This window comes from Heliangelus exortis, chromosome 10 (genome assembly GCF_036169615.1).
Source record: "Heliangelus exortis chromosome 10, bHelExo1.hap1, whole genome shotgun sequence".
In the NCBI taxonomy this organism is placed as follows: domain Eukaryota; kingdom Metazoa; phylum Chordata; class Aves; order Apodiformes; family Trochilidae; genus Heliangelus; species Heliangelus exortis.
The window spans coordinates 19446831-19462404 of NC_092431.1; the positions used below are offsets into that span (position 1 = coordinate 19446831).

The window sequence follows — 15574 nt, forward strand, 5'->3', positions numbered from 1 at the left end:
TAATTCTACTTTAGGAGATGATTTTTGATATCCAACTGCTTTGTGCACCTCTGTACTCACCACCAGGCACTTTCACAAGAGAAAAGACCTTGTAAATCACTTATGGCAAATGTTCTTTATTGATAACTGGTGCTATGTAGTGCAGCAGCTCTGTCAAAATCTTGTTAAGATGCTCTTTCCTCTGTTGCATTCCTACAGGTTATGGATGAAGAAAGAAGAGTGGTGGCCTATGCCACCCATTCCAGTGCCAGCACTAACGTGGCTGTTACACACTGGTGGATGAAATGTGAACACGGGACACAGGAGAACAAAGTTCATCTCTGCAAGGCCTGACCTATGGTCCTTCTGCCTCTGAATTCCACAGAGGGGCCTCAGCACCACTCAGGAATGCCACGAGCTGTCCCAAAGGTATTTCCTCCCAGTCTACTTGTTGGCTTGCTAGTCTGTAAAATTGAACTGAAGCTGCTGGGTTCCTATTACATTTCCATAAAAGGAGCAATGCAGACAAAACCTCAGCTAATGACAAGTTTATGAATTGTAGAGATATGACCTGAAAGTATTGTATCCAGTTAGGTTTGAAACGGAGCTGGAAATGTGTAGGTAAGAAGTAAATGCTTTGAAGTCTGTATTTACTGCAAGCTCATGGGGTATTGGGGTTACTTCTACAGGGGCTTGTAGTAAATATAACCCAGCACAGGAATTTATAGTTTTGCTGCTAAACCAGTGCAGAGGTATCTTGTCAGATTACCTGCCTATCCCACAGATTCTACAATTTTTTTCCATTCTGACAGGGAACAGAACATCAATGTCATGAAACCTCCAACAAAATGATCCAGTCCATGTAGTGCCAGATGCTGAGGTTGGGGCTGCCACTGCCTTGGTCTGACAGTGGGGTCTGGTGCCTGCCCTGTGCCTCCCCAGCTTGGCAGCTCTGCCTTTGCCATGTGCTGCCTTTCCACTGCCTGCCACAAGGTCACTCCTTGATTCGGAGTGAAAAAAGGACAAAGCACTGAATATCTGCAAGCCTTTGGATTCATTGTCTGACCAAGTGCACATAACAAGTGGCATCTGAGTGGTAATTGCCTAGAAAGCCCTGGAATAAGCCTGGGCAAAGAACCTTCCTTTGCAAAGTGATGCATTGCTGAGAGTCTTCTCTCCTTTTCACACAATCAGAAGGTATTAAAAATATTAACAAGGCATTATGGCAATAGAAGAGAGAATTATTAGCAGTTAGTTGTAAAAAATGCTATTCTAATTGTTTCAAGTTTGGAGTTTGGTTTTTTTTTCTTCCACACTGCTACAACTTCAATAATCAAGCAACAATACTGCAAAGTTTAAGAGATCGAAGAAATTATAGTGCTTTGTAATTTTGCTATCAATTTTTTCCTAGCTACCCATTTTTCAACCAATAGATTTACATATATACATATATATGAATGATATGTATGTATATCTGTGCCTATTGGCCTAGTTTAAATCAAGTTTTCTATTTGCTATATATCGTTATTCTCTTCCTTCCAGAAGTGACTTGGTAATCAAAAGGAAATATACAATATTCTTGTCTTGTGTGATTTTTTTTTCCCCTCTTTAGTTTTAATTTTATACATTCACCTTTCAAACGTGTACATTTATTGTGGTCAGGTGTTTCTGAATTCTTGCTATATGTACCAGAACCTGTCCTTCACTGTCATCATTTGGTTACTGCTTTATATTGATGTAAAACTAACTGGGAAAACTTTCCCTGGTTAGTTTGTTTGTTTATTGATTAGAAAAAGAAACAAACAAAAGAAAGGGAAAGAAAAAAGGAGGCCCTTTCTTGTAAATATAAACACATCATATTTTCTTTTCAATTTGCAACAACACCCACAGAGAAACTGAAGGTGAGTTTAAGTCTTCACTACCTTTTTGTATATTTTCTCTGCCACATTTAACTTTCTCTGTTTAGCCACAGCTATTTGAGATGCCTCCCACATTCACCCTGGCAGGCACACTGTTAACTAACTTCTTGTTTAAATGAAGGGCTACGCTGACAATTAAATGTAGGATCATGCATGCTTCAGTGCAGAACCTTATTATAATCAACGTGAGTAGAAGCAGAGTGCTGAAATTATGGGTTTTAGTCTGCATCTGCATGGCATTATTATGCTTATCAAGGTGAAAATGTCAACGCTGAAGAATGTAATTGTGTACCTTAAGCTGCAGCGATAGCTAAACTGAGCTCCTGCCTCCACTATTAATGCACCAGAGTGCTGCTCTGAAGAGGCACTGGAACTCTTTATGTAGGCAAAGCTTTCAGTTCATGAATTTATTTCCTTCCTCGCTTTTTTTTTGACTTTCAGAGATAATGTTTTTCTGTATGGGTATTAATTCAATATAGATTTTCTGATGCATTCTTTTCCCTTTTTTTTCCTCCTGGTCAGGGACCAGAAAGAATATTGTACATTTGTATATAGCTCCACTGCCCTCTGGGAGGTCAAGTGTGAAATGAGTTGAGAGACACATTGACAGCCCATGCGTGAGCTGAAACAACTCAAGCTGGTTATCAGTAATCTGGTTCTGTGGCTCAAGTCTGGGTTCTTATTACATAAAATCAGATAAAGCAACAAAATAATTCAGTGAATTATCTATGCTTAGTAGATTATAATTTTAATCTGAACATTAGGTCTCACACAAATTATGCATGGTTTAGTTGTTGATTTTAATGTTTAGTCATCTTGAACACTTTGTTAGTCATTTATATTGCAAAACAAAAGCATTTTTTAAAATACACTGCATTACTTTGTTGGGTTTCATATACGTGCAGTGCTTGTAAATCAGTGCTTGTAAATTACCTGCAAGGGTGGGTGGGTGGCTGAACCACACACACACACACACACACACACACACACACACAGAGGGAATGGTTTCCCCTCAGAGTCACAGTGATTGACTTGAGATACTGCCTGTGCTGACCCCATAGGATGTTGATAACCCAGCTGCCAAAATCCATCCCCATACCTGCACACTACTATTTGATTTCTCAAATAATTACACTGCAAATTCTCTAGTTCTTCCCTCCCTCCCTTCTCCTTTCCTTTCCTCTTCCCACCCCACCCCTCCCTTCCCCTTCTCCTTTCTCCCTTTCCTTGTCCCCTTCTCCTTTCTCCCTTTCCTTCTCCCTGTCCCTTTCCCTCTCCCTTTCCATTCCCTTTCTCCTTTCTCCCTTTCCCTCTGTTTCCCCTTCCCCTTTTCCCTTCTCCTTTTTCCCTTTCCCTCTCCCTTTTTCCCTCTCCCTTTCCCCCTCCCTTTTCCCTTCTCCTTTCTCCCTTTCCGTTTCCCTTCCCTTTCCCCTTTTCCCTTCTCCCTTTTCCTCTCCCTTTCCCTTTTTCCCTCTTTCCCCCTCCTTTTTCCCTTCTTTCTCCCTTTCCCCTTCTCCTCCCTTTCCCCTTTTCCCTTCTCCTTTCTCAATTTCCCTCTCCCTTTCCCTTCTCCTTTCTCCCTTTCCTGTTCCCTCTCCCTTTTCCCTTCTCCCTTTCCCTCTCCCCCCTCTATTTCCCTTTCCCCTCTCCCTTTCCTCTTTTCCCTTCTCCTTTCTCCCTTTCCCTCTCCCTCCCCCCCCCCTCTATTTCCCTTTCTCTTTCCCTTCCCCTTTTCCTTTCCTTTTCCCTCTCTGCTCTCTCCCCTCCAATTTCCCTATAAAATAGATTCTGGAAGAAGACAGCATGCTAAGGCAATATAATAAACAATTTATTTTGACATTATTTCAGTTTATTGGCAAAAATATCCAATAGTACGAGTCATTATTTTAACTGATTTAGTTCTAAAATACTCCTCTCAATCTGATTTTTGCAGTGAAGAGATACAAAGGCCATCCAAGTGTCTAAGGATCACATACGTGATCAAAGTTTGCTTTTGTATGCTTTTATGTCAAAGGAAGAAAGTAGTTAGAAATTAATTGTCCTGAAGAAGCTTCAGCATTTATGAATCATTTGATTATTTCCTTGCAGATAGAATTAATCTTAGCTACAAAGAGAGAACACTTGCTTCTGTTTGAACATTTCGTAACCTCATAGAAAGAGCAGAGCACTGGCACCTCCCAGAAGCTTTAATGAGGTAAGTGTGGCGGTGAGTGAAGGAGGAGCAGAGCCACACATCAGGCAGAGCTCAGGAAAATGAACACTTCTGCATTTATTCCACTGTAATTTATGGAAGTGAAGAAGTTACTTATACTACTCAAAATAATTAAGAAAAATTCTTATGCCTTTGAAGCACTGAACCTTGGCATGATTTCTTGTAGCCAAGAGCCAAGTTCTGCTCATCCATACACAAACAGCACAGCAAAGGAATCACTGCACTATCTGTACCAACCTTAGGGGGATCCATCCCCCACTGAAGTTTTATGTCCCAGTGATTAGTGCAGGACTCCCCGTGACAAAGCAGCTCAAGTCCATGATGGGTAAAGGCAGCTCACTGACTCCTTCCTCATGGACTGCTGGAGTTTGGACTTGGACAAATTCCAGGTCATGGCACATTCCCTCTGCAGGACAACTTAAAAGGCTAAGCAAGAGGTTCAGATTTTTAATGCTACAGCAATAAAAGCCATAAAATTCATTGTCATTTAGCAGAAAAAGTGTATTATGGGACTGCAAGGCTTGAAACAGTAGTGGATCAGCCTGAGAATCACAGTGTTCTTAATAATAAAAGCTGCAGATGTCAAGTTTGTTTCCAGTGTTGTTTGCTTTGATATAAATCTAAAATAGCTCTTGGAGACTGATGAAGTAAAACTAACATGAATCAGTATTTTAAAATGAGACAGGCACTTTTTACATGTTGCTGTCAGAACTGTGTTATCTCCACTGATTTTATTCGTTATGTATCAAGATGAGACTTTTGACTCATGCTAAAAGCAAACCTCCCATTGCCAATGACAGGGAAGTCCTTTCTGTTACATACATTAAAATCTTTGTGAGAGGCCATTATTGATCCTGCAGCTGTGTGCAGCCTGCGTGTCTGATTTTTATTTTTTATTTTTTCCTCCTTTATGCTCTCTATGTAAACCACTGTTTCTGCACAAACAAATCTTTTAACTGATTTCCAGGAACAGAAAGCCCTTTGAGATAGAACCACAGCCTGAAGTTTGAAGAAACCTCTGGAGGCCACCTGGATGCTCACCATGTCCAGATGGCTTCTGAACATCTCCCGGGACAGACACTCCACACAGACCCCCCCTTGGGGCAGCACAGAGTGAGGCAGCTCAGTGGCACCGTGCTGGAGGTAAAGTGTGTGCTGTGCATGCCTGGAAGTCTGGTGGGAAAGGGGAGAGCCAGGGGAAGAGGCTGTGGCATGATGTTGCTTTGAAGCCCCAGCAAGTGCAAATCAGGCTCACACTTTAATAAGAAATCCCTGCTAGGACACTGTCAATTTTTATTTGTGGTGTTTTGCTCGCAACCAAAAATCTGTTTTGGTTCAATTCTTGCAGCATTCAGACAAGCATCAAAATGACAATTTACTTCTGGTTCAAAGAAAAAAATAAAAATGGTTTGTGTGATTATCAGTTCAGCTTCATGTCTGGTTTTCATTACTGAAAGCCATGATTTTAAAATATTGAGCTTATCTCTGTAAAGGATCAGACCTAAACCCTTTTTTATCATCTAAACCCAACATTTTCCTTGTGTATGTAACCCCTCTCTGCCCTTCCTCTTTCTCTTTTGATAAAAAAACTGCTGACAAGGCATGTTTGATAGTCTTGTAAAGGCAATAAGATCAAATACATACAGGGTATTAACAGAAAAAGAAAGAATGTCCTTAGGAGGGAAAAGATGTTGCAGGACATGAATTCAGTTGTAGTGCAGGAAAGAGCTGTCAGTCTTTGTGAAAAACCAGTTCAGAGGCTGCGTGCCACGGGGAGGGAGTGAGACCCCAGCATCAGCACGGGGCTGTTTGGGGAGGAGCTGGCTCAGCCTTGTCAGCCATGAGCTGGGCTGAGGGAGGGCAGGGGCAAGGGGGATGCAGCCCCCAGCACTGCCACGGTGACTCCTCTGCCTCTCTGGCTCACAAACAAAAAAATTCCTTCCCCAGCACACTGCTGTGTCTTGAACCAAGGTCCTTCTTCCCCAACAGCACTGTTCTGCTTCTTGCCTGTTTATTCTTTTGTCCTGATGATTTTACTTACTTATTTATTTATTTAATTATAACCTTTTATTCTTTTTTTTTTTTTTCTTTTGTAGCCAACTGCTCTATGGAGAAGAAACCAAGATGAATTGTTAGCCCTCTGGAATTAGGCCACTTGGCAGAGAGTTGGGAAAGCAGGTAGGGGAGTTTGCTTACAAGCAGTCTGGCATCAGCAGGGATTCCCACAGACTCTTTTAATGATTGTGTGGTGACACCAAAAATAGGACCTGAGCCTTCGCCACTTGCTGTGGCCAGTGCTGTATCTTAACAGCCTTTCACATGTTGAAACATTATACAAAAGCCCAATTTTTTCAAGTTTAAGACCCCAGCTGAGAGGGCTGTGAGAAGCAGTCCAACAGCCATCTTTGATGAGTATATTAAGCCACAAAAGGACTGAGTATCACACTGAGGAATTAAGCCATAATTTAACACAGATTTGGCCAATACTGAATAATTACTAACTCAGGATACAATTTGTCCTAGAAATTTTGCTTCAAAAGCAAATCCACTTTATGGATTCTATAAACATGTTTGCATTTACTGTTCTACAAAAATACATATCGAAAAATACTCTAAACAATTGTCTGTCTCTAGCTGAGCCTTCACAGGTATTTGTGATTTTTGGTATTGCTGCTTAGTCTTGTCCATGCCAGTTTATCTTAGAAAAATATTAATTAAGCCTCAGAGCAGGCCCTCTTCTACCTTCATAGTCCAGTCAGAACTCAGATGTAGCACTGGACAGGAAAAACAAAGGAAATCAAAGAAATAGAAAGAATCCAAATGCAAGTTTTCTTGAGAGAAAAAAAGAAGGAAAAGAAGTCACTGGCTATGAATTATTCACAGAGGGTCAGAAAAAGTCATTTACACAGTATGTAAGTGGTCTGTTAATTCTGGTAAAGCAGTTGCACAACATCTGTATCAAGATAATTATTCAGAAAGCTTATGAAGAAAACTGTAGCCTCAGAGACACAATATTTATCTTTAACATGGAAGAAACCTTTAGAAGTTGATGTTAATGCCTTTGTGCCTGCACTAGTACCTTGGGTGAGAACTTTCTTGTTCCCATCATGACTTAATACATGTACAGGTTAAAAAAAAATGCATGTGAGGTTTGAAACAAAAGTTCCCTGGCATAGTGAGAGGAGTGCACTTTCCCAGCTGCTGTCATGACCCAGTTGATGGATAAATCAGGTGCAGCTTTGTTCCTCCAAGGTCAGCTGTTCCTTGGGTTGTATGCAGGACTGCAAAACCACCCTTTGAAGATCAGGAGCTGTCTTGCTCTTGCTAGATCTTAAGCTTCCTTTAAAGTGTGATAAAGTTTAGGTAAAAGAGTTCTTATCACCAAAGAAATCCTTTAAAGCTGACATTTTCAGCTGTTAGATCACCTTGTAAAGGCAGGAATGGAGAATTAAAACTCTTGGCCAGTTGGGTCTAACCCTTTGGCAACGTGGACAGGTCTCCAATAAAAGGGATCAAATACTGGGACTGTGCCTGTTCCTGTGTCAGTCAGTGTATAAACCTCTGGTGCTAATTTACTTCAGCAACCTCATCCATTGCTGATAGAACAAAGTTACAAAATATTTTATTACACCTAAGTTTCTTAATAGAACAGAATAATCCAGCCAGAAATGTTTAGAGCCAGTAAATATGTGCAAGTTTGGCTACTATCTTTGCCACTGCAATTGGCAGAATTGAGCCTGCTGAGTATTCACTTGACAGGACAAGATTATCCCTTCTTGCAAGCTGGTTAATTTAAAATGTATTAGAAGAGGAGGTGAGGTTTTATCTGAAACACACTCACACCCCCCATGTTACTTTTCAGCCCTTACATGGAACTACATTTATTTGCCCCATAGCCTCAATGAAGAGGATTAGATTGGTACATCTTAACAGATACTGAATTTTTTTACAACCTTTTAATAAAGAGAACCCCAAATTTTTTTAGCACACTTGGTACCTGATCCAAGAGGAATTTTGCAATCATTACAAGATATGAATCTAACAAACAATTTCTGCTATTCCCCAGCCCATTCAAGTTTGCTTTAACTTGCACTTGAGTGAAGTAAACACTGAAGGCAGAGCTCAGCACCAGCACTGTCTGCAGTTCACACAGACACAAGGGTCAGGTCTCAGTCTGGATGGATCTTTCATGCTTGCTGCTCAAGACACCTGTCAAGCAATGGCAGGGGAGGAGGAGTGATGATAAAATGGAGGCTGTGGGTTTACTGCATTTACCAAGGGCTGTTCCAGATGTGCTCCTCTGACTCAAGTTTGTTGCATTATCAGATTTCAGTTGAATAAACCAAGATTATGCTTCATGGACCAGTAAAGTAAAAACTCAGGAATCAATAATGACTTCAGTTTAAACTATAGCACTGCTGATGGGTCAGCATTTCCCAATTCTATTCATTTGGAAAATTATTCTTCCTTAATTTAGCTGACATCCCCAGAGAGTTGGTATTAGAGCAGGAGGACCTGCATATGTGGTTTAGCAAAAAGCAGCCCAGTAAAGCTTCCTGCTTGATGACAGTGTAAAGCATGAACGTGGATGGAGGTAAAAGACACAATTATTCCATACCCAAAGCCAGGCAGCTATGGAGTACATCATCTGTTTTACTGATGGAGTGCAAAGTCACTTGCTAACCACAGAAGTCAGATAAGGTCATCTGTTCCAGCTGATTTTTAATGAAGTAAGTACTGCACTGAATGCCTTATGAAGAGAAGCACTTTTTCCATTTCAGAGAAAACTTTACAAATTTTTTTTACAATACTTGTATAATGAAATACTTTTCAATTTTTTTTTTTTTTCGGAACTTCTAAACAATGTAGTGACTCAGCCTGATATTAAAAACTGTTTATATCCCATAGCAAACTTCACAAATCCTTCAGTCCTAGCTTCCACTCATCTGTTTAACCACACAGTGAAGTAAGGCTTGAACACTTCCTAAGTGGATTACAGGGGATGGCGACAGCACAGGGATGGACACCCACCTGCAGGATGAGAATCCTGCCCCAGGTGCTCAGTTTTCACTTTTCACATGTTAAGACACACGTAGTAGGTAGGAACATACTTGCATTAAAACTGTGAAATTATAATTCAATCTGAAATTTAAAAAGCTATCTTGTTTACTTTTAGATTTTTATAATTCTGACATGATTTTTTAATAGCGTAACATCATATACAATACAATCTGTAATGCTCTAATGTAAATGCTGTATTTATAGAACTGATTCAAATAAGATCTAGGAGGAGAGGGGATCTGCAGACACAAGGTAAAGGGGCATTTCTTTACCACAGCCCATGAGAGGTGAGGTGTACGTTTAGCTGACAGCAGAGAACAAGCAGTACACAGCACTAATGCTTACTCAGGAGGGGTTACTGCATGCTTAAAAGTTCAGGTAGGGAGTTGCTATGGAATAACTAACATGTTGCACTTCCTCACTGCCTTCATTGGCACTTCAGAGATAAGCCCTAAGGCTAAGCAGATAAATGTATTTTTGCTGTAGCTGATTTTCCTACTGAAGGGAAAGTGTCACAGAATTACCTGTTAAACATGAACAAATGATTTGCTGTAAAGGAATGGACCAGAACAAGAGACTTCAGGGGGGTTAAGTAAGTGTTTTGCTGAACCAGGAGCTTTAATAGAAAAGACAGATAAAAATCTGATTCATGAACCCAAGTGCACTGACAGCCTCAGGGTGTGTTTTACCTGACCCATGTAGAAGATGGATGGAGGCTGTCCACACAGCCTCCTCTTCCAAAGAAAAGAACTTCCCTCCGTGGCGCCCTTGGCAGTCAGAATATCCAGAGTTGAAGGACGCTGGATTTGGCATGTGTCTTTTTATTGTTTTTTATAGATAGATAGATAGATAAAATGGATTGTACCCTGCCTTGCCAAACTTGTCTCACATCTCTGTATCATTCCTTACCACCAGTTAAAACCAGTAACACTGCTAACATACTGTTGGCTGTTTGGGAACATGATCCCACTGTTCTAACCATCATCCCCTTTGTCACATAAGAAATTTCTGCTTTGGTCTCAACCACAATATTAAGTGATGATACCACTGTTGTATAATTAACACAGGGATCCATAGCTGAGCTATCAAATGGGGCACCTGATACAGATTCAGTACAAGTAGAGGTTAAATGAGATATGCAAAGGTGATAGCCCAGTTTCATCCTAATAAAAACCCATCTGGAATGAATGTGTGTTACATTAAAGGGGATAAAAAAGTGATTCTGGGCTTGCCTGCATGTATGGATTTAGAGTGGTGTAAGGACAGGAAACAGCACCCAGCTAGTGGGAGCCCAGACTGGGTGGGCATCCCTCTCATGTATCTTTTTTCCTTCTCCAGTGTGTCCCTTAGAGTCTCAAGAACATCTGTAATGTTAATTGCTCTGCTCAGAGGGATCCTTAAAATTTGTTCTTTAGCAGTTACCACTGTATGAAAGCAAGTTATCTGCTGCTCATGTCCACTGGAGCATACAACAGCTGAAAAAGTTCCTTGGCTTCACACACCAGGGCAGGGCTGGGCTGGGGCTGCCCCCAAGGCACAGATTCACCAAGCAGAAAACTCAGAGGAAAACTTACACAGGTGACCTGAGGGAAGGTGTTGGGATTTTGCAAAGTGCTCAGCACCACTGTATTTGGAGCAGTATAGAAGTGGCTTCAGACACTCAGAGCTACTTTTCAGAGTGTATCAGAAAATGCCAGGTGAGCAGTGACAATGGTTTTAAGTGGATTTGCAGTTTTCTGTAACAATATTTGCTATGTTAAATGGAAAACCTACCTTTAAAAGGTAAGAGAGTTGTTTATTGTTCTTGACAAATAACACAAAATGGTTATCTTAAAAAGGGCAATTTAGCCTAAACTATTCTGTAGAGTTATGGGGTTTGTTAGCTACACGTTTTGTATCCCTTACTGTGCCTGATGAGCACTTTCTCCAAGGGAGTGACAAATTAATAATTTTAATCTGCAAAAAGCATTTTTAATTTTCAAAATCAATGTTAGATGTACTTATTTTCTTATTTAAGAGGCTCAGAGATAAGCCTTTCTTTTGGACACTGTAACATACAACATTTGATGTCTGTACTATAATTTGTGCAGTTAAAAACAGCAACTTCTTGTTTGAAAAACGAGAAAAAAAATGTGTTAATGAATTACATTTCTCATTTAAAGACCTTTGTTTGGACTGTGGACAAATTTGAGGAGTACTGTGTATGAACCCTAGGAGTTCCATCTGTAGAGGTGAGTAAAGGCTCTTGTGTAAAGCTCAGTATCCTTCAGGTCACTGTAAAATGAAAGGTAAGGACAGAAACAGAAAATTTGGAATATTTAAGCATCTTCTGTGGTACCTACTCTTTGAACTGAAATTCTGCAGAAATTTAAGCAATAGTTATTAATCAAAAGTATAACATAGCTGAATGACTGGAAATTAACCCAACAAAAGGGAGTTACCTTTTACACAAAAGTGCTTCATAATAGTTAAAGAACAATTCAGTTTTGGGAAGGTGATATGGCAGAATTAATCACAGATACTCTGCTCAGAATATGAAATAAAAGTTTCCTTTAGACTATTTTTCATACTACTTAGTCTTGCTTTGTATTTGAGAGATTAAACTTCTCCAAGTAAAAATTTTGTTGCTCACTTGTCTTTTGGGTTGCCTTTAATGTTATTATCTACTGTAGAATAAGAAATCCAACAGCTATGGGAGACCTTTCAAAGTCAGTACAGTATCTGCCTGTCTGTTCATGCAAACAGCAGTAGCTACCTGGGGAAAATAATCATGGCAAAAGGTCATATTTGCCTTTTATGTGAAATACCTGTAGACTATCAAGTGGTTTAGAAGTCACTCAATCAATACCAGAAGTCAAGGAAAAGAGTTTGGTTTATCAACATGAATATATTTTGAGTTTTCTAAGATGGAAAGGTATTTCCCTCTGCAGTTTAACTGATGGTTCATAAAACTATTGTTCTAGTGTAGCTGGCAATGGTATTCTAAGCTGCACTGTATTACACAAGAGATTTAAAAACCTGCAAAACCCACGAGGAGCCTTCCCCTCTTCTTTATCCTTCTAACTTCAAAAGGCAAATCAGCAGGAAAGCTGAGACTACAAAACCCCCCCACACATGTAAAATAATAAGAGAGTACTGAGGGATATGTATTTAATCCATATGTACCATGGATCAGTTTTGATTTTCTTGCTGCGTGTTCCTTTGACATAAAAGGGACTTCTGGGTGCACAAGGCAAGGCAAGAAGAAAGTCCTCCAAGTGCATCCAGGTTTGCTAAACACTACAAATGGTTTCCTGTAAAAACAGAGATAGTTAAAAGAAAGAAGCATGCCTGAGATTATGGGATAGTTGTTTTCAGAGTATTTTACTGCAGAGTTCCTGTGAATTATTTTAATTTGAAGGCATTAGTTTAAAGAATGTAAAGTCTGCAACTTATTGTCTAGCAAAAAAGTTCACAATTGCTTTCATGTAAGCAATTATGATAAAAATTCTCCTCTAAAAGAAAATTCCAAATCTACTTTGCATTAAGAAAAAAAAAAAAAAGACATAAGAAAAATAACATTTTTAAAGGTATTATCAGGGATCATACTATACACGACTGTATGAACATGGACAAGTTGACACTAATGAAGTATTAAAATGGCATTGCTTTTAGTAAATTCCACATAGCTGTTTAATCTGACAATTAAATAATGAAATGTAATAGTAATATGCTTGAAATTTTAGTAAGAGTCCTGAGGGCCCAGCGTTACCTGGGCTACCAGAGTTTGTGAATCATGAGGGATCATCTGAGAGGATCAGGAGACCAAGCTGCAGGATGGGAGTTACCATGGAGAGATGGGATAAAAGAGTATGGAGAGTCAGGGCTGCACCTGCCCTTCTCTTGGGTGCTGCACTTTAGCTGCTACTGGATTTCTGGAGCTGTACATTGAGTTTTGATACCCCTGAAAAATCAGCCACTTCTTTAACTACTCCAGGATCCCTAATCCTTATTTAAACCTGTCTCTTCCACTATGCCTTGCCCATTTGTTTATTAAAAAATTAAAAAAGAATAAATATCTGTAATACTATCAGAAGAAGTACATGTATTAAAACAATAAAAATCTTAGTTAGACAAAAGAATTGTAAAATCTTAGTCTGAGCAAGCATTTTCTTAAACAGTCATTATTTTAAAATTAGTATGAAGGCTGAAAAACTTAAATAGCTTCTTAATGGACTGAGAATCCTTCAACTTTTTCATAATGGGAGTCAGGTGTGTAGAATCTTTTGAAAAACCTCACTAAGTACCTACCTGCATCTTTAGGCACTTAAATGCCTTTAAAAAGTTGTTCCCTATTGTATTATTGTCAATTAATTTCAATTAGGGTGCTAGTATTAGAAAATATTCCAATGTCTTCACAGCTATAGGAACAGCAGTCATTAAGACTGTTTCAAAGGCACTTACAGGTACACAGGAATTTAACTCATAGTGGGTAAATTTTAACTTTTAGTAAGAGAACCTATATATTGCAGGTTGTGAAGCTTGCATTTCACGTCAATGCTGGTTTTCAAGTGAGAGGAGCCCAGTTTCACAGATAGGAAACTTGAGGATATGCCTATTATGTTTTTTAGAAGCAGATTGGGGTATGGAGCAAAGGAGAGAAGGGAAGCAGGGAGCCTGGTGTTGCCTTATACCCAGTATCTATTAGTTAGGGAGGTGGGAAAAAATGCTGAGGAGGTGGACAGCAAAGGATGGATTCTCCTCCCCTTCCCAATGGCACAGCACTATCCACGTGTCAGGATGGGAAATAATTTTGCTACCTGGGCTCAGTGAAGATTTTGGAGCTCAGTGGGTCCTAATACCTGAGCAATAGCTTCATTCCAACAATGCTGCAAAAGTAACTGGCAGGAACTGACTCCTTTTTGTACTTTGTAGGAAAATTCACTCTATCTCTTAACTCCCATCTTCATACTTAAGCATTTCATACTTGTAAACAAAACGACTGAAAGCTGTCAGTTGGAAATGTCATGTCTGCTGTGATGGTTCATGAATAATTGACACTGAGATTACCTAGGGAAAGCTGCAATTATCCTGACTCATTAACATATGAACTAAGCCTGGTTTTGTTCTGTGCTTGTAGGATTTTGATTTAACTCCTTGATGTAGGAGGTAAAAAAAAAAATCCCAGCAGGATGTTGCTATAAAAAGAATAAATCTGAATGAATAAACCAAACCTCAGAACTATGAACACGTATCAGAATCTCTGGTGCCTCACGGAATCTCACATGGACTCTCTTCCTACACTGTTATTTTACAGGGAATGTCACTGTGATAAACTTGTTTGCTAGCCTAGGGCCTGGAGGATAACTCTTATTTGGAAACATGAATGCACATGAAACAGAGCTATAAATGGGCAGAAATTCTGCAGTGTAATGGTGGTGAGGCACTGGCACAGGTTGCCCAGGTATGGAAGGCCAGGTCGGATGGGGCTGTGAGCAGTCTGGTCCCTGCCCATGGCAGGGGAGGTGGAATTACAGGATTGCTAAGGGCCCTTCCAGTCCAAACTGTTCTATTTTTCTATGATCTTCTTAACCCTGTTGGCATTTTCATACATAACACAGCTGTAGGTGTCTACTCAGGAAGCAGAAATAGGGGGTGAACAATCAGAGTTAAAATGGAAAGAAAATAAAGCAAGCCAGGTACCCTGGATGAGGGAAAGATATTGTTAAGAGGAATTATTTTATGTATTTATTTAAGACTACAGGTTAGCAAGGTAATGTTTGCTGCTGAAAGACACAAGCAAAGAAAATAGTAAGAAGATCTACAACTCAGGAAAAACATAGAAAGAAACAAAGCCACAAAAATAATGTAAATTGCCATCTGCTGCTTAGGAGGCAATATCTGTATCAATCTGTATGATACAACAGACTCAAAAAATTTTAGCTGCTGTGCAGAGCTCTGGGTAGCTTGAGTTCAGGTTGCAGACTGTGTTAAAATTTCTTTGCCCTTTGAATCGCAAGCTGCAACCAGGAAGCCATTTCCCACAAGTAATTACAAGTAATTACCATTTTGCACGTCCCTGACTGCTGGTCCCATTGCCTTTAGAAGCAGACCATGAGTTGGAGGCCATCATACCAATCTGTACCATGCTGAATTGTAACTTCTTTGGGATAATGAGCTCTCTGAGAGCCACCCACTGTCCAAGTCATTGCTTAGAAAGGATGGCCAAGCCTCTCAAGTGTAATCCCCTTCCACAACATGCAGGTCATTGCTTCAGACAAACCTTCACTCAACTCCTACCCCTCATAAATCTTGAAACGTTTTGTCTCTTGCTCACAGCTCTAAAATTCTTATATTGGGGCCTTTGGTAACTTTCCTCGTGACCTCAAAATACACAGAAATTTCCTACTTCAGTCTTTTCTTG

The 15574-nt window shown here is 39.8% G+C and overlaps 1 long non-coding RNA gene across 1 annotated transcript; it reads left to right on the forward strand.

The window, feature by feature from the left end:
* Positions 1 to 203: 203 nt before the first annotated feature.
* Positions 204 to 6373, forward strand: LOC139800573 (uncharacterized). Its single transcript, XR_011727807.1, has 3 exons — positions 204 to 408; positions 5078 to 5253; positions 6207 to 6373. It is a non-coding gene; the product is annotated as an uncharacterized lncRNA (long non-coding RNA).
* Positions 6374 to 15574: the final 9201 nt, after the last annotated feature.